Source organism: Lampetra fluviatilis, chromosome 19, assembly GCF_964198595.1.
Source record: "Lampetra fluviatilis chromosome 19, kcLamFluv1.1, whole genome shotgun sequence".
Taxonomy (NCBI): Eukaryota; Metazoa; Chordata; class Hyperoartia; order Petromyzontiformes; family Petromyzontidae; genus Lampetra; species Lampetra fluviatilis.
The window spans coordinates 8410822-8437965 of NC_136293.1; the positions used below are offsets into that span (position 1 = coordinate 8410822).

The window sequence follows — 27144 nt, forward strand, 5'->3', positions numbered from 1 at the left end:
TTAAGTCCGGCGTGGGAACCATCAAGCCCCCACAACTACGGAGGGGGGCACAGCTCCCATCGATTATTATCAGTTTAATAATAAAAAATGTGCTAAACCCATCACGTGTCTCGCGAGACATGTATATATTGTAACCGGTTTTTACCGTTTGTTTCAATGCGGTTACCGGTTTTGGGATAATGTTTTTTTTAATATCTAAATTAACCCCTTGCGCACGCAGACAGCAGAGCAATCCATCCATAGGTGAGTGTGGCGGGTATGGTGGGGGTAGTGTCAGTGGTAGATAGAGTGTACTAAGAGATCGTGTTCAGCAGGGATTGCTACTGTTATGATTGTCTTAGCGTTAGGGTAGGGTTGATTATAAATACACTGGTGTATTATTAGTGACAGTTAACAAGCGTTAGGGTTCGTGTTAAGGATCGTGTTAGGCTGGGGTAAATGATAGGGTTACGAGCCGTGTTATATGATAGGGTAAGGGATAGGGATATTATTAGGATTCGGGTTAAGGATAGAATTCGGGCGAGGGAGGAGGCATGATGTTGTCAGCATTAGGGGTGGCGATACGATACTATTAATTGGTGAGTTTGGTTGAGTTCTAAGTAAGGTTAATAATGTTAAGATTTGGGGTAATTTCGATTTAAAACTTTCGTGACTGCAGGGATTCATCTTCTTGGTTCTTTCGGTAAAGTTACCCCAGCCTAACCGAAAGAACCAAGAATATTTGGGGTAATATTAAGGATAGAGTCATTAAGTATAGTGCTACGCTTATGGATACCTGTTTGGTAAGAGTTCGAAATATCAATATTGTTGGGGCTATGCTTAGGGGCAGTGTTAGTGAGAGATAGTGTTAGGGCTCGTGTTGTGGGTTGTGCAATTGACAGTGATACGGTAAGGCACACTGCTCTGGTATGTTAAATTTGTTCGGGTATGGTTAAGAGAAAGTGTTCGGGACACCAACACAGCACAAGAACACACGCACAGTGTTGGATGGGGCAGTGTCCATGATAGTACTATGGTTAGGGGCAGTGTTAGTTAGGAGAGGGTTATTGAGGGTTGTTAGGGACGGTGTTGCAGAGTCATGTTAACGAACGCGCTATGGGTACGCATAAGGGACCACTGCTATTAAATAGCGACGATAACAGATACGCCGAGCAAGGGGAAAACGTTGCTAATAAGAGACGAATTCCAATCCCAGCCTGGTATCATCACCACCACAGCCGGCATCGCCACCATCGTCACCAGCACCACCACCACCACCAGCATCAGCAGGCTCACCGCGTACTCACCGCGTACTCAGCGTGTCTCTGAAGCTGTCAAGAGCTTAGTGCAGCGAGATGCATGCCAGACACGTGGAGTGACACTCACGTCTTTACGCAATAACGCGTGTGACCCAGTGCGCTTTGGCACAAAAACACACAGTACACACAGCACACAAAGATCCACCATACAGCAGCCCTTAACAGACTTTTCGGGCCAGTGCTATTAAGCGAGCACCTTTGAAGGCCGGCACGGCACACGAAGGGGGTGGGTGACCAGCACCTCGCCCAGCTGCCTTTGGGCTCCCTAGCAAAAGGCCCAGGACCGGTTGAGATAATCGTCAATAGTGTTGTGTGTTGGCCGTGAGCCGGAATCGAACTCGGGTCGCCGGGTTCATAGGGCAGTCCGCTAACAGCTGCACGAACTCTTCCCATGACACCGACACACACAGGCACACGCACAAACTACAGCATCGGTCTGGCACACCAAGAGCTCTCTCCCATGTTCACTACAATCTTCTCTCTCTCGCCCTCTGCCCAGCCAATAACTTGTATCTGCTTAAGCAATGGTCACTATGCAAAGCAAACACAATTCTTACGTAATACTATGTATAGGTCTAGAAAGTGTACATATAACACCGCGTGTGTGTGTGTGACTGCAGTCTGTGTTTACGTGTCAGGCTGTGTTTGTGCACACGACAAGTATATCTGTATACACGACAGAATTAGGATTGTGTGTGTACATCTATACGTGTGTGTGTGTACATCTATACGTGTGTGTGTGTACATCTATACGTGTGTGTGTGTACATCTATACGTGTGTGTGTGTGTACATCTATAAGTGTGTGTGTACATCTATACGTGTGTGTGTACATCTATACGTGTGTGTGTGTACATCTATACGTGTGTGTGTGTGTACATCTATACGTGTGTGTGTGTGTACATCTATACGTGTGTGTGTGTGTACATCTATACGTGTGTGTGTACATCTATACGTGTGTGTGTGTACATCTATACGTGTGTGTGTACATCTATATGTGTGTGTGTGTGTACATCTATACGTGTGTGTGTACATCTATACGTGTGTGTGTACATCTATAAGTGTGTGTGTGTGTACATCTATACGTGTGTGTGTGTGTACATCTATACGTGTGTGTGTGTACATCTATACGTGTGTGTGTGTACATCTATACGTGTGTGTGTGTACATCTATACGTGTGTGTGTGTACATCTATAAGTGTGTGTGTACATCTATAAGTGTGTGTATGTGTGCCATCGCACAGAGTGTTATGGCAAAGTGCTGCAATTTACCGGCACATGTCCCAGTCGTCTGCTCAAGGCTACACGGGGCATCTTTGTCTTTGCCCACCATGTGTGTCTGTACGTCTGTGTTTGTCTTAGTTGGTGTGTGTGTGTATGTGTCTTGAGTGGCTTTGCATGTGTTTGGATTGTCTCAAGTGGGTGTTTGTAACTGTCTCCGTGGATGTAACAGTGCATGCGCCTCTACGAATCTGTCTGTGTACATGTGCATCCGTATTTGTCAGCGTATGTATATGTTAGTAAAGCATGTGCCAATGTGTCAGCACGGACGTATCAGTGTGTGCGTCAAGTGTTAGAACAGTATGGTACACGCATGTCTGCGTGTATCTAAATGTATTTCTACGCGTGTCTGTGTACGTCAGCGTATGTGTGTGTGTGTCAGTATTATCCCGATGGTGTTTGTCTGTGTCACTATCATTCATGTGTCCAGTGTCTGCGTGGCAGTGTTACGTGGCAGTGTATATGTCAGTGTTTAGTGGGTAAGTGTCAACGCGTGTGTGTATGTCTTTGTCAGTGTGTCAGTGTCTGTGCCAGTGTCAGCGTGTCTTTGTGCCAGTGACGATTCCCGCTCACGGCCAATGCCGGGTGAGGATTATCTGAACAGGTCCTGGGCCTCCCCTAGGTCGACTCAGCCTCTAACGATTACCCGGTGCGGTGTGTAAACATCAGCACTGGGGAGATAAATGCGGCCGGGCGTGTTGCTGGCCACCCACCCCCTCGTGTGCCGTGCCGGCCTTCACAGGTGCTACTCGCGAACAGCACTTGCCCCAACAGCCTGTGAAGGCTACACGGGAGATCTTTGTCTTTGTATAGATACATGCGCGTGTCCGTGTGTGTCCGTGTTCAAGCTCTTACCCCGGCGGCCAAGGCTCTGTCCCCGTGTTCACCGTCACACTTCTTCCACAGCGATATATTCCAACGAGCTAACACACGACCACGAATAGCCCCGGGTCGCGATGAGAAGCGACTCAACAACAACAGCAGCAGCAGCCTTCGTGGGTCTCAAAACAAAACGCCAAAGAGGACTAAAAAAAACCTACAAAAATTACAACAGCAGCCTTCGTGGATCTCAAAACAAAAAGCCAAAGAGGACTAAAAAAAACCTACAAAAATTACAACAGCAGCCTTCGTGGGTCTCAAAACAAAAAGCCAAAGAGAACTAAAAAAAACCTACAAAAATTACAAAAACAACAACAGCAGCAGCAAGTGTTGTTCACGCGCGCGCGGACCGCAACGCGCATGCTCTACCACGCAACACGCGGAGTCCCTCCCCTAGGTAGACTCAGCCTAAAATAGTTTTTTGAAAGGTTGGGTGGGTGAGGAGGGAGGAGGAGGAGGGGGGAACTCCTCCGTGAAGAAGGAAAAAAACCCCGCACGCGTTCGGCTCGAGTGTAGAGACGTCACTGAGAGTTTCGCACAAAACGCGCAGGGCTCCAACTCACGACTTGGTGGCGGGGCCGTGACGGGCGGAGTTGGGGTTGGGCTCGGGTCTGGACTTGGGGGTTAAGGGTAGGGGGGGTAAGTTTGGGGGTATAAACAAAGACCCCCCCCCACCAATAGCACCAATAGCACCTCCCTCTTCTCCTCCCCCCCACCGCCACCCACACCCACCCGATCACCCATCCCTCTCTTCATCCTCCGCTACCACCACCAACATCAACCACCACCACGTTTCAGCAGCGATGCTGATTCTGTGTGTGTCTGTGGGTGGTTAGCGAGCGCCTATTAAAGGTGACGAGCATAACGAAGGCGCCTATACACAGACGGCGACATAAACACGCGTTCGTCATAAACACAATGTTGTCATGCGCACACACACAAAGACGAAGATCACCCGTATAGCCTGCACAGACTGTTGGGGGCGGGCAAGTGCGGTTAGCCAGTGGCGCCTATCAAGGGGGGACGGCGCACAGGGAAGGGAGGCGGTGGGTGGGCAGCGACTACCACCACCCCCCCTGGCGCCGATGTTTACACATCGCACGCTGGTGCTCATTTGAGGCTGAGTCGACCTAGGGGAGGCCCACGACCGGTTCAGATAATCGTCACTGGTGTTGGCCGCCGGGTTCGTAGCGCAGCGTGGCGCTAACCACTACACCACCGCTCCCCACACACACAGACACACACACTTATATAGACCACTTATCTCCAGACACACACACATGTATGGACAGTCACAACAAGCACACTTGTCAACAGACGACGGTGACGGCAGCTCTTGTGCCAGACTAGGTGCACTCTGAGGCCACGTAGTGTGTTTGGAGGAAGTCACTGAACAGACCTATATATAGAGAGCCACTGGTACAACACTGGTGCAGACACAATAATCTACTGTAGATGTACAAAGGCATTCACACACAAGACAAAGATCTCCCCCCCCCAACCCCCGTGTCGCCTCTAACACACTCTCTTGAGCAAATGCTGTTAGCCAATGCTGCTTGAAGGCCAAGCTCGCATTTCTCTCCCATGTTTTGATGCTTTAAATACACCACACGGGACACTCATTTGAGGCTGAGTTGATCTAGGGCGTGCCCAGGACCGGTTCAGATTCAGCACATGAGGTATTCATTTGAGGCTGAGTCAATCTAGGGGGTGCCCAGGACCGGTTCAGATTCAGCACACGAGGTATTCATTTGAGGCTGAGTTAATCTAGGGGGTGCCCAGGACCGGTTCAGATTCAGCACACGAGGTATGCATTTGAGGCTGAGTCAATCTAGGGGGTGCCCAGGACCGGTTCAGATTCAGAACACGAGGTATGCATTTGAGGCTGAATCGATCTAGGGGGTGCCCAGGACCAGTTCAAATAATAGTCTCTGGTGTGTTGGCCGTGAGCAGGAATCGAACTCGGGTCGCCGGGTTCGAGACGCAGTTGCGCTAACCACTGCGCCACCGCTCCCCATAAAGGGATTTTCACGCAGAATCTTTATTGAGACTGCAGGAGGAATCCGATGAGCTATGAAGCTCTTGTTCGCAGATGTCCAGTAAGGGCCGGGGTCAGAAAGTTACAATAACAAACAGAACAAAACCCAATCGGAGTGCAAAGTACATGAGAGACAAGCAAGCCACGAACATCAATCAAGTATATACCTAAGTACAAATTGCACATGCTGACACACACACAGACACACAATTGTACTGTATAGGCACAACACACTGGTACACGAAGACACAAGGAAGGGATGAGGCAGAGAAGGGGGGAGGAGGGGGAGAGACAGAGGGAGGCAGTCTGTGTGGTGCTCGTAAACAATAACCGATCAGTCAATCGCAACGAACAGCACTTCAACCATAACCACCCACGCAGCTCCTCCCCCGAGGCAACCACTGACCACCCTCACTACCACAACCACTACAACCTCCACCACGACAACTTCCACCACGACGACTTTAACCACCACAACTTTAACCACCACAACTTTAACCACCACAACTTTAACCACCACAACTTTAACCACCACAACTTTAACCACCACAACTTTAACCACCACAACTTCCACCACGACAATTTCACCCCCGTCCTCTGCCCTCTCCACCACCACCACAAAGACAAAGATCTCCCATGTAGCCTTACTAGACTGTTAGGGCAAGTTTTGTTAGCGAGCACCTATGAAGGCCGGTACGGTACACGACTGGGTTCGTGGCCAGCACCACGCCCGATCGCCGCCTTTGTCTCCCCGGTGGCGATGTTTACACACCGCGCCAAGTACTCATTTGAGGCTGAGCCGACCTAGGGGAGGCCCAGGACCGGTTCAGATTATCACCACTGGCGTTGGCCTTGAGCGGGAGTCGAACCCGGTCCGCGGGGTTCGTAAGCTCTCTGGGCTAACCTCTACCACCACCACCACCACCACCACAATAACCACCCCTTACATACAACACGGCAACCACCGCAACCACCTACATACAAACACAGTCCCTGCAATTATTCGGATATCCATCAAAACTACCACAACCACACCCACCTCGGGGCAACTTCTCTCTACCACGGGTCAACTTCTCTCTACCTACGTACAGACTCCCCTCCCCTCTCCCATGTCCTCCGAACTCCACAAGTCCATCCCACGGTCCGTGTGCCTCAGTCGGTCTGTGAATCACCCTGTGAGTCATTCCGTCTCGCCGTGCGTCTGCTTCTCTCTCCGTCTGTCGGCTCGGCCGTGCCTGCCTATGACTACGTTTGTTCGCCAGCCGAATTGTCTGCGTACGCCGATTTACGCGTGCTGGGTTGCATGCGTGCATATTTAATGTCGGACCGTCTGCATGTCTGAGTGTTGGTGCGTACGTTTGTCTGCCCGTCTCAGTTTGTCTGTGTGGCTATCCATCAGTTGGGCTGTCCATCAGTTGGCCTGTCCATCCACGTATCTATTTTCGTCGTTTTATGACACCGATATTAATTACGAATAAGGAACGATTCGATTGTGTTTCTCCAGCCCTGCCAACGTGCACTCTTAATCATGTTTGTCTATTTGTTCATGCACGTGCTGCTGTCAACCCTGCACGTCTCGATGTATGTCTGTGTGTTTGTTCGTCCGTACGTACGTATCTGTGTCCGTCCATCCATCTGTCATTCCCCTGCGACCCCGAGTGAACTCCAGAGCTCGTTTTACACGAGTTCACCAACAGTGAACCTGGCTTGGCCGAGGTCAACTCAGCCTAATAAAGTACATAAAGGGTGCTTCAAAACGATGTTAACCACTACGACTTCAACCACGACAACTTCAGCCACTTACGACTTCTCCCGCTCCAGGACAACCACTACAACTTGCAACAAGAGCACGAGAAATGTTCCGCCTCCGGGCTCTGGAGACCACCTGGAGAAGATTCCAGGCACGTGTTGACAACGATGGCGAACAAGTGGGAGACTCTTTGACTTTTCGAAGCTGTTAACATGACATTTGTTATCACGTTACAGTGTTAGTATTATCCGTTCTTTTTGTTGTTCATTAAAAACGACCGTCCCATATGAGTGTGAACATTTTTTTGAAGCACCCCCCCCCCCCCCCCGTAAATCATTCGTTGTCATCACAATCACCGGAGTTATTCCATTCTTGGCATAGCCACTCGACTCGTCACCGGTGAGATGCGCCGGCCTCAATAGGTGCTGCTCTCCGACACTACTTTCACCGCCGCAAGATGAATAATGCCACGGGGTGGTGGGGTCGGCTCTTTAACATTCACATGACGTGGGCTTTGCTTTGGTAATTCCCCGCAGAAAGCACCGTGGACATCCAATGCCCCACAAAGCAAAAGGGTGCGTCTGAAAAACCGCGTCTTGTTGAGCGCGCGATCAGGGGAAAGCACCGGTAATATCTGTGGCTCTGTGTTCTCGAATGTTCGTCTGCTGTGAAGCTGGCGTCATGCGGTAGGCACAACTGTCGCTCTGTCAGGTTGGCTACGTACGGTCCGAATACATACATACATACGGTGCGGCGATCCTGCGCCCGCGGTAGAAATTCCAACACGGTAGGAATACCACATTCATATGGCAGGGAATATGTATATCCTTTTACTTATATACACAGGGTGGACGAAAAGTCAGGACACGTAGGGTTATTATATTTATTCTAACATATCGCAAATATGGACATTTAATGTATTTAACAAGCTTCAAATCAATAATTATTTAACAAATGTTGACTTGCGTTGACATTAATGTATGACGTAATTATCTTTTGAAATCAATGTAGGACTTTTTTTTTAAGACTAAAGGTGTAATCATTGAACGTTCAAAAATTATGTTTCGTAAATTTTCTTTCCATTTTAAAATGCCATCTAAAAATGAAGAAGAAAAATAGACATTCATGAAGATAATCGATAACATATTCACTTAACGAATAACCAATCACAATGTTTTCACGCCAGTGATAAAATAAATGAAGGAACCCTGTGTGTCCTGACTTTTGGGCCACCCTGTGTCACAACACGCCCTGTCATGAATCACGAGCGAGACGATGGCGGTGGGGGGTTACCAAGATGTGACACGGGGGTGGTGATGGGTGGTGATGGGTGATGATGGGTGGTGATGGGTGATGATGGGTGGTGATGGGTGGTGATGGGTGATGATGGGTGATGATGGGTGATGATGGGTGATGATGGGTGGTGATGGGTGATGATGGGTGGTGATGGGTGATGATGGGTGGTGATGGGTGGTGATGGGTGGTGATGGGTGGTGATGGGTGATGATGGGTGGACTCGATGTGGGGATGTGATGAAAGTTGAGCGGGCAAACAGGGATGTGATGGGGGTGATGACGACAGGGGATGGTGAGGTGATGGCGGGCGGGGGGATGTGATGGGGGGAGGGTTATGTGATGGGGGAGTGGGTGGTGTGATGGGGGGGGGTGATGGGGTAGAGGGTGATGTGATGGGGGAGAGGGTGATGGGGGGGAGGGTGGTGTGATGGGGGAGGGGGTAGTGTGATGGGGGGGAGGGTGATGTGATGGGGGGGAGGGTGATGTGATGGGGGAGGGTGGTGTGTGATGGGGGAGATGGTGACATCATGGATGCCTGGGCGGCGGGGGCGGTGACATCATGAGTTCATGTGGGGAGGCATCGAATGACAACAATGAACGAGACGAAAACAAGAGCCGATGTTGATGGGGCCACCACGCGTGCGTGAGCAGTGTCGGTGACAGTGTCGGTGACAGTGTCTGTGTGAGTGTCTGTGACAGTGTCTGTGACAGTGTCTATTACAGTGTCTGTGTGAGTGTCTGTGACAGTGTTTGTGTGAGTGTCTGTGACAGTGTCTGTGTGAGTGTCTGTGACAGTGTCTGTGTGAGTGTCTGTGACAGTGTCTGTGACAGTGTCTGTGACAGACAGGACAGTGTCTGTGTGAGTGTCTGTGACAGTGTCTGTGACAGACAGGACAGTGTCTGTGTGAGTGTCTGTGACAGTGTCTGTGACAGTGTCCGTAAGGCGGCCGGGCGTGGTGCTGCCCCCCCTCTCTCCGTAGGCCGTCCCGGCCTTCATAGCTGCTGCTCGCTCACAGCACTTGCCCCCCAGAGTCTGTTAAGGCTATAGCAGGTTGGGCTGAACGATTTGGAGGAAATATCCAATTGCGATTTTTCTGACAGATATTGCGATTTGATTTGCGCTTAAATTTTTAAAAAGTCAAGTTTCAGTTCAATATTCACTGTGTAATAAATGTAAAACATGCGATGGAGCATTACTACATGATAGCATCAAAATATGAACAGGATGAGGACTTAAAAGATATGAATTGCTTCCAACATGTATATATTAAAATGTTTTGATTGAAAAAGACCAATCAAACATAGAACAATTGTTAAGTTAAATACATAAAGTGAAATAATAAAAAATATAAGAATTCCAATAAGAAAGTAATAGGACTTTTCAAATCGCCAAAAATCGCAGCCTTTTCTATTTTTTGCGTTTTCAAATTTTTTGCATTGTTTCAAATTGCGATTTTAAATCGATTAATCGTTCAGCCCTAATAGGAGGGGGGGAGGGATCTTTGTGGTGCAGTGTGCAAACGTCAACATGTGGCGAGACAAACACGGCCAGGTGAGGTGCCGGCCACACCGACTGTGCCCATATTCGTAGGTGCTCAAAGACGCATCTGTTTGCGAATGTGTCTTTGTGTATACAAGTTGCGATATCCCATCTTTTAGCCGGTGCAGAGCAAAATATCAATGACACTGTGTGTGGCCTTAAAAGTAAAACATATCATCGTTGACTTTTGGGGAGATGGCCAACACAGCACTATCATCACCACCACCAATTATTATTGTTGCTGATGTCACTGCTGCTGCTGCTATTGCAGCTGTTGTCGACACGAGTGTTACTGATGCGAGGCGAATTATTTGCGTCCTTTCCAGCACAAATAACAAGATTAACACTTCATGGCATCTCCTTTGCCAGTACCAAAATATGATCATAGGTTTTTCCCCTTTTTTTCTGGCAACAAAACAGATGTTAAGATGTTAAAACAACAAACTGAAACCTTTTACAAGGAATCATGTCTGCATCAACCACAACGCTTGTGGTCAGAATTCCAAAAACATACTGTGATAATTTATGCATTGTCCTTGAAGCTGATTGGTCCACACCAGAGGTCGCAACCGGGTACCCGATACCCGTATCCTACCCGATACCCGGGTACGGGTACCCGTTTGCGACCCTGGTGCGGCCGGGTACGGGTACGGGTAGGCCGTGAGTCACTGGTGAGTCACCGTTTGTCACTCATTTCCCAACGTCTTGTCTCTTCTCACAATTCAAGTTCCTAGAATCAACCCACCCGCGCCTGCAACATGGCTTCATCCCAGAGGTCGCAAACGGGTACCCGATACCCGTACCCTACCGATACCCGGCCGGGTACGGGTAGCCGGGTATCGGGTAGGGTACGGGTACGGGTACCCGTTTGCGACCCTGGTGCGGCCGGGTACGGGTATGGGTAAGGAATCAAAACCCGTTTGCGACCTCTGGTTCACACCAGGTGTCCTCTGGTCTAACACCGTTTGAGACGAGGCTCAAAAGAAAGCTGTCTCTGGTGTGGACCAATCAGTTTCAAGGACAATGCCAATATATTATCAGAGTGTGTTTTTGGCATTCTGACCACAAGCATTGTGGTTAACGCAGACATGATTCCTTGTAAAAGGTTTCAGTTTGGTGTTTTAACATCTTAACATCTGTTTGTTGCCAGAAAAAAGGGGAAAAACGTATCATCAAAATTAATACTGTACTTGTTTTCTTGGGTCTTTTGGTAAAGTCACGTAGATAGGTTACAATTGGAGATCGGGGAGCGTTTCGATCGCAACACAAGCGGTCGTCATCAGGATCTTATAGTTTGACCATCGTATAGTTGACTATATATAGTTGACCGCCTGTGTTGCGATCGAAACGCTCCCTTATCTCCAGTTGTAACCTATCTACGTGACTTTACCGAAAGACCCAAGAATATGATTCCTGCAGTCACGTAAGCTTCAAGTCAAGACAGAATAATACTTGTTATTTATATATATAGCGCCTTTCATCAAGAGATCAGAGCGCGCTGTACGTGTGAAAATGCCAACACTCCACAAACACAAAAACACAATGTGCCGTGCAAGACAATAAATACGAGGGGGTTAACAGATTGCATTGCTGGTGGAGTGGCTTCACGCGCGATGTTACAGCCACGTGCGTCTTCAGTCGCGACCGAAGCACATCGCACAGTGCCCGAGTCGTGGATCGTGCTGGGCAGTGTTCCACAGTAAGAAGGGGAATCCACACACAGCAGCAGCAGGCCCTGGGGGTCAGCCCTCCGAGCGACGATGCAGCGATGCGATGAGCTCATGTGGGGTGAGTTAGATTGATTTTATGACATCACAGGACAGATGGGGGGGGGGTGGCATAGGGTGGAATTTATTCAGCAGTGGGCAGACCACGGCTACGATGATGATGATAATAACTGTGGCTGGTTGACCATGAACTGACAGTGACGTCGTTTTTGCTTACACTTTGGTTAGAATTTTAAAAGGCGTATTCTAACGTAACATTTACGTTACTATTTAGGGTGTGGAAGAAAGGTCCAGAATACCTTCTACAGCGGCTCTCAAGAGCTCCCCACTATGGTTGAGACCGTTCTGCCGGCAGTGGACGTGGACAAGTAATTGCAGGGTTGCGCCTTCACCTTTAGACAATAATGCTTTAGGTGACAATTGTCTGACGTTCTTCGACTCGAGGAACGTCAGCTTTTTCTTAGTCAAATGCTCTCAAGTTATCTCCAAAATCGTGCACGTGAGCCAAGTCCTTCCTGCAGAAACCATTTTAAGGAAGTGTGAGCAGTAGAAACCCCAAAATGAAGAAGTAAAAAAAATTTAAATAAAAGAAAAATGTAAAGGAAGAAAAAAATAGCAAGTCGCGTTGAGCAGGTGTACGGATTTGCGTGCATTTGACGCCTCGTGACTTGTGTTCATCGACTTTCCCCCGTCATAGTAATATGGAATGCACGTGCGTGTGCACAGAAAGACACAGATGCGCCAGGATGCACCAAGATGCACCGATATATAATTTACAAACACAAAAATCTCCCAAATAACCTTAACAGACTGTTGGGGCAAGTGTTTTTAAAGAGCACCTATGAAAGCTGGAATGACACACAGGCGGGTTGGGTGGCCAGCTGTCCACCCGGCCGCCTTTGTCTCCCCGATGGCGGTGTTTACACACCATATGAGGTACTGTACTCATTTAAAGCTGACTCGGCCTAAGGGAGGTCACAGAGCCGGTTTAGATAAACAATACTGAATTCATCACTGATGTTAGCCATGAGCGGGAATCGAACTCGCATGGTTAAGGTTTGCACTTCCCCATACAAAAAGACAAAGACACATTAACTCACTCACTTATACGCTCAGTCACACATATATATACTACATACAAAGACAAAGATCCCCCATTTAGCCTTAACAGACTGTAGGGGCAAGTGCTGTTAGCAAGGACCTATGAAGGCCGGCACGGTACACGAGGGGGTGGGTGGCCAACACCACGCCCGGCCGCCTTTGTCTCCCTAGTGTATATGTTTACACACTGCACCAGGTACTTATTTGAGGCTGAGTCGACCTAGGGGAGGCTCAGGGCCGGTTCAGATAGTCGTCACTGGCTGTGGCTGTGAGCGGGGATCTAACTCGGGCCGCCGGGTTCATAGCGCAGCGAAGTGTCAACCGCGACTCCACCGCTCCCCACCAGACACACAGACACAGACAGACACATACACACGCCCAGATACAGACAGACACACATGGCTACAAAGACAAAGAGACACGCATGTCCTTGCTATGGCATGGCCCAACGGTAGCCCTTTCCCTGCTTGCAGAAGAGGTTCGCGGTTAAAATCCGGCAGGCCGCCCTGGTTATCCAAAATAAAACGTGGGTTTATTTTTTTTTTTGGGCGGGAGGGGGGGGGGTTAGATCGCGTAAAACTATAAATGTGTCGATAATATTGGCCGCGAAAGCCGACGTGTTAAAACGCCCTGGCTATTACTGGGGATACGTTAACCTTACAACACCACGATTCGCCGTGGATTTTAAAGACCCCGTGACGTCTTTCAACAGGAGCGGGCCGCCGCATGCTGGCGTCACGTGGTGGCGTTTTTGTTGTTCAAAATTCCAAAACAACAAAAAAAATTGAATGAATTACAGATAGTAAACGTCGCCCCCTTCGATTTAAAGCTTTCGTGACTGCAGGGATTCATCTTCTTGGTTCTTTCGGTAAAGTCACGTAGAAGGGAAATAATAAAATAATAAAAATATAACATAATAAAATTGTATTTTAAAATACAATTCTCTTGTATTTTATTATGTTTTATTTTTATTATTTTATTATTTCCCTTCTACGTGACTTTACCGAAAGAACCAAGCAGACGTCGCCCCCTTCCTGCGAACACTTGGCAGGACCCTCCTGAGAGCGAGAGAGTGTTGAGACTCAGGGAGAGGCTTTCCTGGGTACAACGCGTGGAGTTTCACGAGCACATTTACACCCAATGCGAATGATGACGGCAGCGAGTTGGTTTCATTTGGTTTTGTACGCAGTGTGTCCATGATGCGTATCGCCATGGGTCGTGCGGCTCGCTGTGTGGAGAGGGGAGCGGTGAGGACAGGGGAGGAGAGGGGAGCGAGAAGGGAGCGAGGAGGAGGAGGAGGTGGTGGCGTTGGAGAGGTGTGGGGAGGAGGGAGGCTCGGAGAGTTTTTCCAACCTCGGATCCCTGCAATGTCCCCGGGGCAAAGGCGACACCGCACTGCAGATGTTGTTTATCGCGAGGCAGACGATCGGGGTGGCATCTCTCAAACACACGTGCAGCGTCCACCCCCCCCGCCCCCCCCAACACACACGCACACACACACACCTGGCACTGTGGATCAAACACACCTGGCAAACACGACACAACTCACGCACGTGCGCCCCACGCATACGTAACTCAGCCGCCCCCCCAGCACAACAGGTACACTCTTATCTCACACACCTGTGCGCCCCAGACACTCAGCGCACGTACACACACACACCACGCTCCTGGTACTGAATGTCGAACACACCTGGCAACCCTGGCAGAGCTATCGCAACTAAACACACACAACACACTTAGAATATCGAACGCACTTGGCAAGCCCCACGCACCTAGCACACCTTGAAAATCTCAAGTAATTTTTTTTTTAATGTTATTTTACCAGGTAAGGCCCACTGGGCTGTATAGCTGTTTTTAAGACGCGACCTGACCACAATTGAGAGCTAAATTAAGTGGCTAATCACGTGGACATTTATCGCAGCCAACTATTCTACGCACACGTGTTAATTCTATACGTGGAGGGGGAAAAACCGGAGGACCCGGAGAAAAATCCACGGGGAGAGAGAGAGAGAGACGCAAACTCCAAATATACGGCAGGCGTCAGGGGTCGGGATCGAACCTACGATCTCATGCAAACCAGGCGAGGGAGATGACATCTCAGCACCGCCGGCGCTCCTAATGCAACAATAAAAGATCCAATCCCCGCCGACTCGTTAACTGAGAGACGACGTAGGAAGGTTCTACTTGCGAGCACCTATTAATATCATCATTCGATATTATCTATCCACAGCTGGATGAAGGCCTCCCCCACGGGCTGTTCAACCCCTGTCACGGCTCCAGTGCACGAACTATAAACCCTTCTCCCATCAGCTACGCGCGGGATGAATTACTGTGACGCGAATCTCCGTGACATTTCAACTCCATTCGTTCGTCTGCGAGCCCCTGTCGTTGAGTGACGCTCATCGTGCACGGTTTCGTGAGCCCTTCCTGGCAGAAAGAAAGCAGAGAGGCCTATGGTACATCATGAGACCTCCCTTGCCAATATCGAAATATAGGAATAGGTTTTACCCTTTTTGGAAATAATACAGGTGTTAAAATGTTACAACAACAAATTGAAACCTTGTGCAAGGAATCCTGTCTGCATTAACCACAGAAAATTGTGGTGAACATGCAAACAAAAAGCATGCCCTGGTAGTAAATGCATTGTCTTTGAAACTGATTGGTCCACGCCAGAGCCAGCTTTTATTAGAGACTCGTCTCAAACAGCGTTAGACCAGAGGACGCCAAAAGCCTCTCTGGTGTGGACCACTCAGAGACTAGTCTCCCCAGACGTCTATTGGTGTCCTCTGGTCGAGACGACCAGAGCGCGTGTGTTATTTGTTGCATGTTCGGCGAGGTCTTTGTTTTTACATCGACGTTATCGGAGAAATGAAGTTCGTGTGGAATGTTGCTCCGTCTCTTGTTCTGAACAACGTTGCTGGTTCTTTTAATGTTTTGACCCAAGAGATTCTTCTCAATTGTTTCACATTTACTTTCTCTCAAATAAAAGTCACCTTCGTTATCAATTAACTTCGTAGCTTTTTTTACGAGTGAAATTGCAACGAAAGTAACCGTTTGGAAATATATATGTATACTGTACTTGTACTCAATTGAGTAGCACTTATTTGAGCAGAACAGTAAGTCGGGAACGCAGTGATAAACACATTTCAAATCCTTGAGACGTGACTCGGGAAAAATGTAAACTCAGTAAAATCTCGAACACCCCCTCCCCCAGAAAAATCCGAGTTCGGAGCTAAATATAGCCGCAGCTGAGCTCATTTCGAAAAACCCACTCAAGAGATGGGGACAGAGTAACCCTTCCACTTCCCCTAATACTAACCCTCATAACCACCCCCTGTGCCTCTCACGAATCTAGTCCAACACCCATTGAATCTCCTACCCAAGTCTCCCACCCATCCAGTCTTCCACCCAAGTCTCCACCCCCCCACCCACCCAGTCTCCAACTCGCACGGGGATCACGTAGAACAGGAAACGCAACAACAGAAACCCCTGCGACGAGCGTTCGAACTGGAAAACCGGGTTTGGTTTACGATACAAAAACACAGCGTGGGACAGCAGATATCAGGAACAAACCCAATTAAACGCCGTGGGCTTTGTGACAGGCGTGCACGTGATGGGTACACTATTTGTTTGTGAAGATTTCAGTGAGTGGCGATCAACATAATCATCATCATAATCATCGCAACCATCATGAACATCACCAAGTCCATTATCATCCCGATCATCATCATCAGCCATGGCCAATGCACTGCTCGACATAGGAAGAAAATTTGAAAAAAGTGGCGTTTTTTTTCTTCAAATTTTCTTGTTGTAGATTTCACACCTGATGATGATTGCTTGTGTTGCAGTCGAAACGTCGTGAGAATTGTATTGTTTTATATTTTTATTATTTTATCATTTCCCTTCTACGTGACTTTACCGAAAGAACCAAGAATATGAATCCCTGCAGTCACGAAAGCTTTAAATCGAAATAATGACAATGCCAACTGTTTACCCGGGAGAGCTCACCGAGTCTGCAAGTTTTTTTTTCTTCCAGGCAGGGTTCTGCTACATCGGGATGTTTGGCCCAATTCTATTAACGAGAGTTTGGCTTAATGTTCGAAGGAAACCGGAGAACGCCGATTACTTTTAAAAGCCGTTCATTAGTAACATTAAGTTACAGAAACATTAAACTAGATTTTGGGTGACCATTGCACGATTGTGTAAACAGACGAGGGGACGCATGTCGAAACTCATGGTCCCGTCTTGCGGCCCCACAACTGCAACACTCGACAAGTCCCGGTGGTTGCCCATCCAAGGAGAAGTGTGACAAGGCGCAGCGGCAATGTGTCGCTCGAATCCAGCGGCTGCCCTGGTTAAAACTGAGGCACCACGGTGGCGAGATGTTAACTACCTCGCCTGGTATGCAGGAGGTTGTGCGTTCGATTCTGACCCTGACCACTGTAAATTTGGAGTTTGTGTGTTCTCCCTGTGGTCGGGTGGATTTTTCTCTGGGCCCTCCGGTTTTTCCCTCCACATTTAGAATCAACATCACGCGTTTAGAGTATTTGGCTGCTATAAATTTCCACGTGATAAGGCAATTCGTTGAGCTATCATTTGTGGCCAGGTCGCTTCTGAAAAAGAGCTACAATATAGCTGAGTGGGCCTTACCTGGGTAAAAACTAATTTAAAATAGTTTTTTAAATACCACGGGCATATTAACCTTAAAAATATTACCACACACCATGAGCTTTGCGGTGGATGTTAAAGACCCCAGTGACGTCGTTCAGAAGAGTAGGCCATCGTCTTGTCGGCGCCACGGTCCATATTCACCTCGTTTGAAAAAAATCGACACCGCAAATTGCTCGTGACGGATTATAGATCAGCAATCGCCCCCTACTGCGAGAAAACCTGGCGTGGCCCTCCTAATCAAAGAGTCATGAGGCTCGGTGAGGCTTTCTTGGGTTGGCCTGCATAATCTTGTAAATAAATTAAGACCTTAATCTGTAGGTCTCAAAAACCTCTAGGGTACTTCCCGACAATGTAGAACGCTGAATGTTGGTAGCTTCTAGGACACAAACATCAGGGAAAATCTGAAAATCCGAGATTTTTCATTTTAAGGCCCCCAAATCTCGATTTTAAGTGTCCCATAAACATGTTTGTGCGTCATTCAGAAACCGTTCAATACATAAGATTGCAGTTTTTTTTCCTTCGGTAGAGCGTTAAACGGCAAATAAGATTAAAGCGAGAACCATTGTTTTGTTTTTTTTGTTTTGGAGATATTTCGGATTCAAGTGGTTTTGAACAAAAAAAAATTATGCATTTTATGATGTTCAAATCTGAATAATTCGAAAACGGTAAAAGATAGGAGCTTCCCCTCATTGAGTATGAAGTTAATACATGTGTGTTATTTCTAATAGATAAGAACATAATCTTTATATTGAGCGGTTTTCGATTGGTACATCTTTAAATATATGAAGTTGTATCAAGTCGTCACCAATTTTTGTATTTTTTTGGCGTAAAAAGAAAGTGTATATATTGGTGTCTTGAGCATAGATAAAAATAAAAAAAAAGAATGTCATGTAAATTATTATATTTACTGAAAACTTTTGCCCGGCGAAAACAGGCTTCATGCACGAGTCAGCAATAATAAACTAACCAGGCTCAACCACGGTTGCCACCTGTCCTGGATTTTTCCAGGTCCATCCTCTTGTTGGGGGATCGAACTGTCCTGGGAAATCTGCCATTCTTCCCCAGGTCATTAAAAGTTTCCGGCGTTTGTCGGTTTTGCGTAACGACGCACCACTCAAGACTTTGCCATTCACAATGAGGTTCTTCTCCCTCTCCTCCTCGTGTATTGTCAGATATTCTTCCTTTTCTTCCCCGGACATGTCCCTGGTTCATTGCAACTTTACACGGACCAACCCCAGGCCCCAAAAACCCCACTTAGCTTCCGAAATCTCACGAGAACGGGAGAGAGAAACAGGTTCGCCGTGGCGAAAATAAAATCGATGTTGATTCGCGCGTCTCAAAGGGCATATTTCGTCTCCTGGCTAAATAAAGGCGAACCCTGACTGACTGGCTGATTCAGGGTAATTTGGTCTTAGGCGTTTGAGCAGGGAGACCCTCGGCCGCTATGACTCACGCTCGCTGTAAACCCGGCGCACGGCTTCAGGAGCGAGTTGGCACATGACGGTGATGATGATGATGTTGTGTGGGACAGCCCCGGCTGGGAGGCTGATGACCTTGAGTTGGAGAGGCATAGTGAACGCGAAAGCTGAGTTGGAGTCGCTAGGCGATGAGAACGTGTGTTTGACCAGCCATGGTCCTAACACTCACTATATAGTTGTACGTATACTGTTGTATTAATACCGTCAGGCCATGCCTATATATATCCAAATCTTAAAGAAACATAGCCCAAATCCAAATGCAATCGTAACCTCGTTCTAACACTAATGCCACTCCAATCCTGAACCTTACCCAAAGTCCAAATCCCAGCCCTAATCAAAACCATAATAACAGAACTTACAATAACCCTACCCCAAGCCTAAGCATTACATACAGATACTGTAGTTCTAGCCCAAACATAAACGTTGCCTATGAACCGCAACAACAACCAAAGCCAACATTCAACAAATAAACTTCACCTGTACTTGTGACTTAAAACTTTCGTGACTGTAGGAATTCATATTCTATGGTTCTTTCGGTAAAGTCACGTAGATAGAAAAATAATAACAATAAAATGAAATAATAACAATATTTTTTGTTTTATTTTATTTTTCTACCTACGTGACTTTACCGAAAGAACCAAAGAGCAACAATAAAATAATAAAAATGAAAAAGTTAATAAAAAATAACCCTGTTCCTGATGACGACCGCTTGTGTTGCGATCGAAACGTCGTGATATTTTATTATGTTTTATTAACTTTATTTTCATTTGTATTATTTTATTGTTATTTGTTTTTATCTACGTGACTTTACCGAAAGAAGCATCAAATATTCACCTGTACTTCTATCACGAATGTTACCCTCACTAAGAGACCAACACTCTAACAGTAGCCAAGGTCTTACCTATCATCCTTACCCTAATGCTACTAAAGTACAGAAACCAGGCCACAACTCAAACCTTAATAACACACCCAACCTTACCCCTAAAGCCTTAGCTAGGCTTCTAACCCGAGCACAAACCATAGCAGTAGCCCAAAGACCAACTCTTTCACACTACCCCAATCCCAACGTTTCGAGAAATATCCCTTCTTCAGGAGCAAGGAGAGAGTGAGAGGTGAGAACTGAGACTCAGGTTGTCAACAGCCAGCTCGTTGGATCCTTTGAGCACATTGTAGAAATGCGCTTTATAAATGTCATTTATTATTTAAATCGTTATTCCTTTCCCACCGGCTAAGCTGTTGGGCAACCAGGCAACAGCCAAACATTCTGTAGGGCACACAATCGTAATGATGACGATGATGAATAAAACGGAGAAATTAGAGCCCTTTCTGCTGCGAATCAATGCGAACCACGGTGGCAGCGCCAGCACCATGATTGACTGCGGGAGTGAAACCACAATCTCAGCATGAACCTTGACCAAAGAAAATACGCGTCGTTGCTTTCAAGTTATTTGCACTACAGCATTCGTTATCGCTGCCAGCCAATTGTGTGAATGCGTGTGCGAGCGTGTTTGTATATCGGGTTGTATACACACACGCGCACCAACGCACCACACACACACACGCACTTGGCTGCACGTCACGTGTGTGTGTGTGCGCGCGGTGTTGCGTCGCTGCGGTTCACGACGCCGTTGCTGATGAGCTCAGCGGTCAGAGTTCGAGTCCTGGCCAGAGTTCAATTCTTCATCGTCGTCGTCGCCGTCGCCGTTACACTGCTGTATTATTACCACTGCGTTTGTTCGTGAAAATAAAGAGTCTCACGCCGAGTCTCAAGATTACATTTCAGGAGGGTCCTGCTACGTTTTTTGCGACCCTGATACCGGCCCATGGTGGTCATTACCAGAGGTGGGACAAAGTCATTGTTATGCAAGTCCAAGTCGAGTCGCAAGTCATCAAATTCATGACTCGAGTCTGACTCGAGTCCAAGTCACATGACTCGAGTCCACACCTCTGGTCATTACCACCAATACATAGTGCTCAAAGAACAGGACCAACCCTCCTCCATAACTGTGAGAGCCTGCTTGGGGCAAAGCACTGCTGTTAGTGAGCATCTATTGAGCCCGGCACAATACAAGAAGTGCCCCATTCGTCAGAACCGCCGTGCCCCCCCCCCCACCAGGAAGATAATGATCCTGGCATGTTCCTCCGCACGGGATCGCTCTTGATGATGTTGCTGTTCCGAGCCGAAAGCACAATTGGATCTCCTTCACAAATTATAGCCGGGCAACTGGCTAAAAACGGGACCTCTTTCCGTGTCGCGAAAAAAACACCGATTTATTTTCTGCGAGCTCCGACTCGCACGATCGACCCCGGGTCTCAAAGGCACACGCTGAATAAATAAATGAGGAATTAAAAAAAAAGTAGTTTCCAGTGCACTCCACGGCAGGCACCTCGGTGACGTAACGAGGGTGAGGTTGTGATAAATATTACAGCGGTCACACCACGTGGGGGCAGGGGGAGTGGTGGTGGTTCGTTTGACGTTGCATTGTAATGAATGGCTTAATCGTAACAAAGCCAAAGTCTATAACAACAACTATACCAATCATAGTTTGGTAACTCCATCTATTTAGCCTGAAAAGCTTCGGGAGATATATATTTTTCGTGATGTCTGGCCAATGCCCATCGGTGAGCGTTTTCGCTTGAAGATTCGCGAGTCCGTGAGCCTTGCGAGCGACTTTCAGGCCTGCTCGGGCGAAGTCGCTGTGGTTTTGACTGCGCCAATGTCGTGTCATTCCAGAGACATATTCTACCGCGCTGCCGAAAGTAACTTTAGAGTCTTCTTGGTTCTTAAAAAATAATGTTATGTTTTATTTGTATTTTTTTATTATTTCCCTTCTACGTGACTTTACCGAAAGAACCAAGAAGATGAATCCCTGCACTCACGAAAGCTTTAAATCGAAATTTTACTTTAGAGTGTTGTTTGTGTTGTTGTTGTTGTTGTCATTAGCAAAGTTTCGAACTTCATGTGGAACCCCCCCTGGGACCCCCCCCCCCCCAGGACACAGAGGCTGTGCGTGTTGCTTCTCGAGAAGAAGCTGCTGCTCATTGAACGGGTCGCGTCTTCCGTTAGCGAGGACGTCCAGAGCAAAGCGAAGCCCAACTCACACTGCCGGGCTCTCAAGAGACACTACCACACGTTCAAGATCACTCCCCAGTGTGTAGACTTCCACAACGACAACAACAACACATGCCACGGTGACAGCGACTGACGACCAAGTTGACCCGAATGCGTGACGAAAATCGCTCGGCTACTGGACCGATCGTCACGTGGCGAGACCATGACGGCTCCGGCTGGTGGTGGTGAGTGGGAGTCATCTAGCAGTGGATAGAGCATGGCTGATGATGATGATGATGCAGGGATGGTTTGGATCAAACGGTACTCACCAGAGAGACGCACACCCGGAGCGGTCAGCACGTCCCGCCGGCTTCGATGAAAGTATTTATTTTTAAATATATAAATTTTCACCACACGCAAGTTAACTAAAAAAAAAGTTTATATTTCAAAACAAAACTATCGGAAAAGTCTCAAACCAGCGGCGGCGTACGCGCGTTTTTCTTTCTGAGAATTGACACAATTGTTGAGATGTCACCTCCAGCAGACCCTCTCGGGCCGTTAGGCGACAACGCAGAGAGAGGAGGGAGCGGAGGAGATGAAGACGCAGCTGAGAGAGGAGATGTCGGGATGGAGAGAAAGAAGAATCAGACAGAGACAGAGAGAGATGAGATGAGACGAGCGGCGAGATCGTGGGGATGGAGAGGGGGGGGGAGAAGCAGAAAGGCGCCCTCCAGAGATGTGAGCATCTATTAAGCCCTGGCAGAAATACGGAGACGACCCCTCTCCACCCGGAGTGATGGAGCGCGGGGTGGCAGTACGTGGGATGCGTGCTGTGCGAGTGGGGTGTCTGCTGTTTGTAGGGGTGTCTGCTGTTTGTAGGGGCGGCTGCTGCTGCTGCTGCGGCTACAACACAACGCCCTCTTCCTGAGCCAGCCATAGCCGCCCTCTCTCTCTCTGTCTCTCTTCCTGTTCTTGTGCGGCGCTACTCAAAACGTCAACTCGAATGAGAAAACAAACCGCGGCGGCCACCCTTAAGCCCCGTAACACTGTACGTCGGCTATTATGTAACGGAGGCAATGTAATGTGATTACACGGGGGGGGGGCGGGGCGGGTAGCGTGACTATACTTCACCACGCAGGTCACACGCGGGTTGAGTGAGTGAGGAGGCGCCCGGGACCGGTTCGGACGTCACTCCGCCACTGATGGTAGCCGTGGCCGGGAATCGAACTCGGGCTGCCGGGTTCGTAGCGCAGCGCATTAACCACGGTGCCACCGATCCACCCCCACATACGAGTGTAACGACAAAGATCCCCCGTGTAGCCTTGACAGACTGTTGGGGCAAGTGCTGTTAGCGAGCACCTATTAAGGCCGGTACGGCACACGAGGGGGTGGGTGGCCAGCACCACGCCCGACCGCCTTTGTCTCCCCAGTGGCGATGCTTACACATTGCACCAGGTACTCATTTGAGGCCGAGTCGACCTAAGGGAAGCCCAGGACCGGTTCAAATAATCGTTACTGGTTTCGTCCGGTAAACGCTACACGACCACTCCCCACATATGCATAAACACACAAACTCCTGCACCGAATACACCACACATACATGCCTATAAATGAAATACAAAGATCCCCCGTATAGCCTTGATAGACTGTTGGGACAAGTGCTGTTAGCGAGCACCTCTGAAGGGCCAGCGTGGTGCACACACAAGGATGTGGGTGGCCAGAACCACGGCTGTCCACCTTTGTCTCCCCAGTGGCAATGTTTACCCATCTACAAATAAAAACACGAAGACACACGAACACCACAAAATACACACACACACACAGCTGGAAATAACAGAAAAGTCCATTATTTATCCAGGATCAGAGAGCACAAATACAAGCTACAAGAGACATCAGACACTCGAATCAAACGTTCAGAAAAGCAAATGTGGTTGGGCAGGCCACGTCACGAGAGGAGACGATCACGGATGGACGAGAGCGGCGATGGAACGGCAGCCAAAGGAGGGAGCGGCGCCCGAGAACACGACCGCTGTTCTTCTTGGTTCTTTCGGTAAAGTCACGTAGAAGGGAAATAATAAAATCATAAAAATCATAATAAAATACAATTCTCACGACGTTTCCGCCACAACGCAAGCAGCCATCCTCGGGTGAAGAACAGGTATGTCGGAAAGACAGCGTCTGAAATTTTTTTATTTTATTATGTTTATTTTTATTATTTTATTATTTCCATTCTACTTGACTTTACCGAAAGAACCAAGCGGATGAATCCCTGCAGTCACGAAAGCTTTACATCGACATTTAACACGACCGCTGTGGAGGCGGAGCGTGGGTCTGGAGCGACACGGGTCGTGGTGGCGTCGTGAGAGCGCAACGGGAATGGTGACTGGCTTGGGGAAAGTCCTCATCCAGCTGTGGACAGACCACGGCCGATGTTTATCAACCAAGACGCTCTCCGAGTCTCGAGATATTCTTTGCAAGAAGGTGGTTCCCCCCCACGCTGCATTGGGACGTTTGGCCGATTCATGTTATCATGAATTTGTGTTTTTTTGCATTCGGTAGGAAAAGTGAAGAAAGATCCGCTCACCCCCCTCCACACACAAAAATAAAACAATTAAATCCATCACACGGAGTCCGGAGCAGTGGCGCGCGGAGAGGTCAGCGCGCCGCGCTACGGATCCCAGCGATCCGACGGGGAGCACGAGATAAGGAGGGCGCTGGGACGAAAATAACGTGACTCATCGAAGAGAAAAACACGCGGTGGTCAGCCGTGAACTCAAGAGAGCGGCGAAGACCCGGGACTCGGGAGCGGATTACAACGGCGACTTCCCACGAAGCGGTGTTCATTTTGTTTGTATCCATCCCGGAAAGGTGATAGGCCGAGTTTTAACTATCACTGCGGCATCGGCTAACGTCAGCGGCGAGGAGATATCTGCACCGGTCCTGACCTCTACGATACCTTCACGAACCCCTCCCCCCACTGAGCAGCCTGGCGAAGAAAGGTCAAACGACTCCCGTGGCCGACACGCCTTGGGGAAGGGTCGGTGGGGGCTCCACATCCAACAGCGGATAAAACATGGCTGATGACGACGAAGACGCCGACCGTTGACCGTGTGCCGACATTTCTCGTCGGGAGGAAGACGGTGAAAGGACGGGAATTGGCCAAGCCTCCCGATGTATCGGGATCCTCCTGCGCTGCGAGGACTCGAGACTGCGCGGGGTCCTCCTGTGCGTGCGCGTCAACAAAGGGCTGCGTCGTGTACACACCGGGCAGGGGGAGACGCGTCGCGGCTGACGCTTTCTGGGTGTTGTTTGCATCGCGTGACCGTGAGCCGACTTCGTGAAAGCCAAGTCAGCAGATGTCGTTCGGCGCACAAACAACCCCCTTCAGCTGCGGCTGGAGTGGCAGCGAGGATAACAATAGCAGCAGCAGCCAGCAGCAGCAGCCGCCAGCAGCAGCCAGCAACAGGAGTCAACGGCGATGCACAATAAGGAGGGCAAAAGAGGAACGGTGGATATCTTTTATTTTGACACCAAAGGTAGCAGCAGTAAGAGTAAACAGCAGCAACATCAGCAGGGAACACCGCCTCTTCTCATACACAACCCCAAGCATCACCCGATATGCGTGCGTGTATAGAATTCAGAAACATCATCTGTCATCCCATACAGAACCGGCGTCTCCTGGCGTGTGGAACACCTCGACTCTCTCTCTGTCGCGCTCGTGTCTCCCCCAGCGCTGACGCTCACGTACCGCTACAGGTACTCGCGTAAGTTGATAGACAGACACGCTGGTGATGCGGTGATGTACATAGATACAAAGGTTCCCCGTGTCACCTACACGGACTGTTGGTGCAAGTGCCGTTGGCGAGCACCCGTGCAGGCCGGCACGGTACACAAGGGGGTGGGTGGGTAACACAAAGCCCGACCGCCTTTGTCTCCCCAGTGCTGATATTTTGTTACATAGCGCACCAGGTACTCATTTGAGGCTGAGTCGACCTAGTGGAGGCCCAGGACCCGTTTAGACAATCGTCATTGGCGTTGGCCATGAGCGGGAATCAAACTCGTGTCGCCGGGTTTGTAGCCCGGCAAGCTAACCACTGCACTACCACTCCCCGCACTCCACATGCACGCACACGCAGGGGCAATGATTAAATAACGAAATGAGTCGGATGAAAGAGGCCGGTGTTTTTTTTTCTCTCTCCCCCCTTCTGGTTTCGATTCACGATAAAAGGTCGAAACGCTTGAACAGGGAACACCCTGTGTGTTTTCCCACAAGCCCACCGCCACCACCACCAACATTTCGCTTTGTCGGCACCACCTGAGATGGCACAACTCGCTCGTGTTTACAAAAACAAAAAAACCTTCACGTGGCCACCAGCAGTGACTTGCGTGACGACCGCATGGAATGGGTGGGCTCATCGAATCGTTCGCTGCGAGTCGTCGAACAAATAGAACGACGTCGCTCGGATGGGACCCACATCTGCCCTGGCTCGCGCGAAATTCTGTAGGTATAATTTCGATTTAAAGCTTTCGTGACTGCAGGGATTCATCTTCTTGGTTCTTTCGGTAAAATCACGTAGAAGGGAAATAATACAATAATAAAATTGATATTTTAATGCTTTATTTTTATTATTTTATTATTTCCCTTCTACGTGACTTTACCGAAAGAACCAAGAAGATTCTGTAGGTATGTTTTGTTACACAGCGCACCAGGTACTCATTTGAGGCTGAGTCGACCTAGGGGAGGCCCAGGACCGGTTTAGATCATCGTCATTGGCGTTGGCCATGAGCGGGAATCAAATCCCAGCGCCTCCTTTTATTTGACGTGGAGGGACAGATATTGACAAGCAGAAGGCGAATTTGTTTGGAAATTCTGTAGGTGACCCGCCAAATCGCAGCGCCTCCTTTTGCAGCGGTAGAAGTGAGGAAAGCAGGAGAGAGAGAGAGAGATGGTTTAACGATCAACGATGCAGCGGCGTGGAGGGGGGTGGTGAACCTTGGGCATGAGGGGCGACACGCACGGCACCCTCCCACAGCTGG

General features: G+C 48.7%; 1 protein-coding gene across 5 annotated transcripts in view; it reads right to left on the reverse strand.

The window, feature by feature from the left end:
- LOC144937610 (GRB2-associated-binding protein 1-like) overlaps positions 1-27144 on the reverse strand; it is a 103094-nt gene that overhangs the window by 31451 nt on the left and 44499 nt on the right. The window contains exon 1 of one of the 5 annotated variants that reach the window (XM_078864945.1): positions 22437-22942. The exons of 3 other annotated variants lie outside the window; for them this stretch is intronic. The gene's annotated coding sequence lies outside the window, so the exon portion shown is untranslated. Of the gene's footprint in view, positions 1-3431; positions 3949-22436; positions 22943-27144 lie in introns of those variants that run through there. One more of the 5 variants, XM_078864944.1, reaches the window with a different exon arrangement.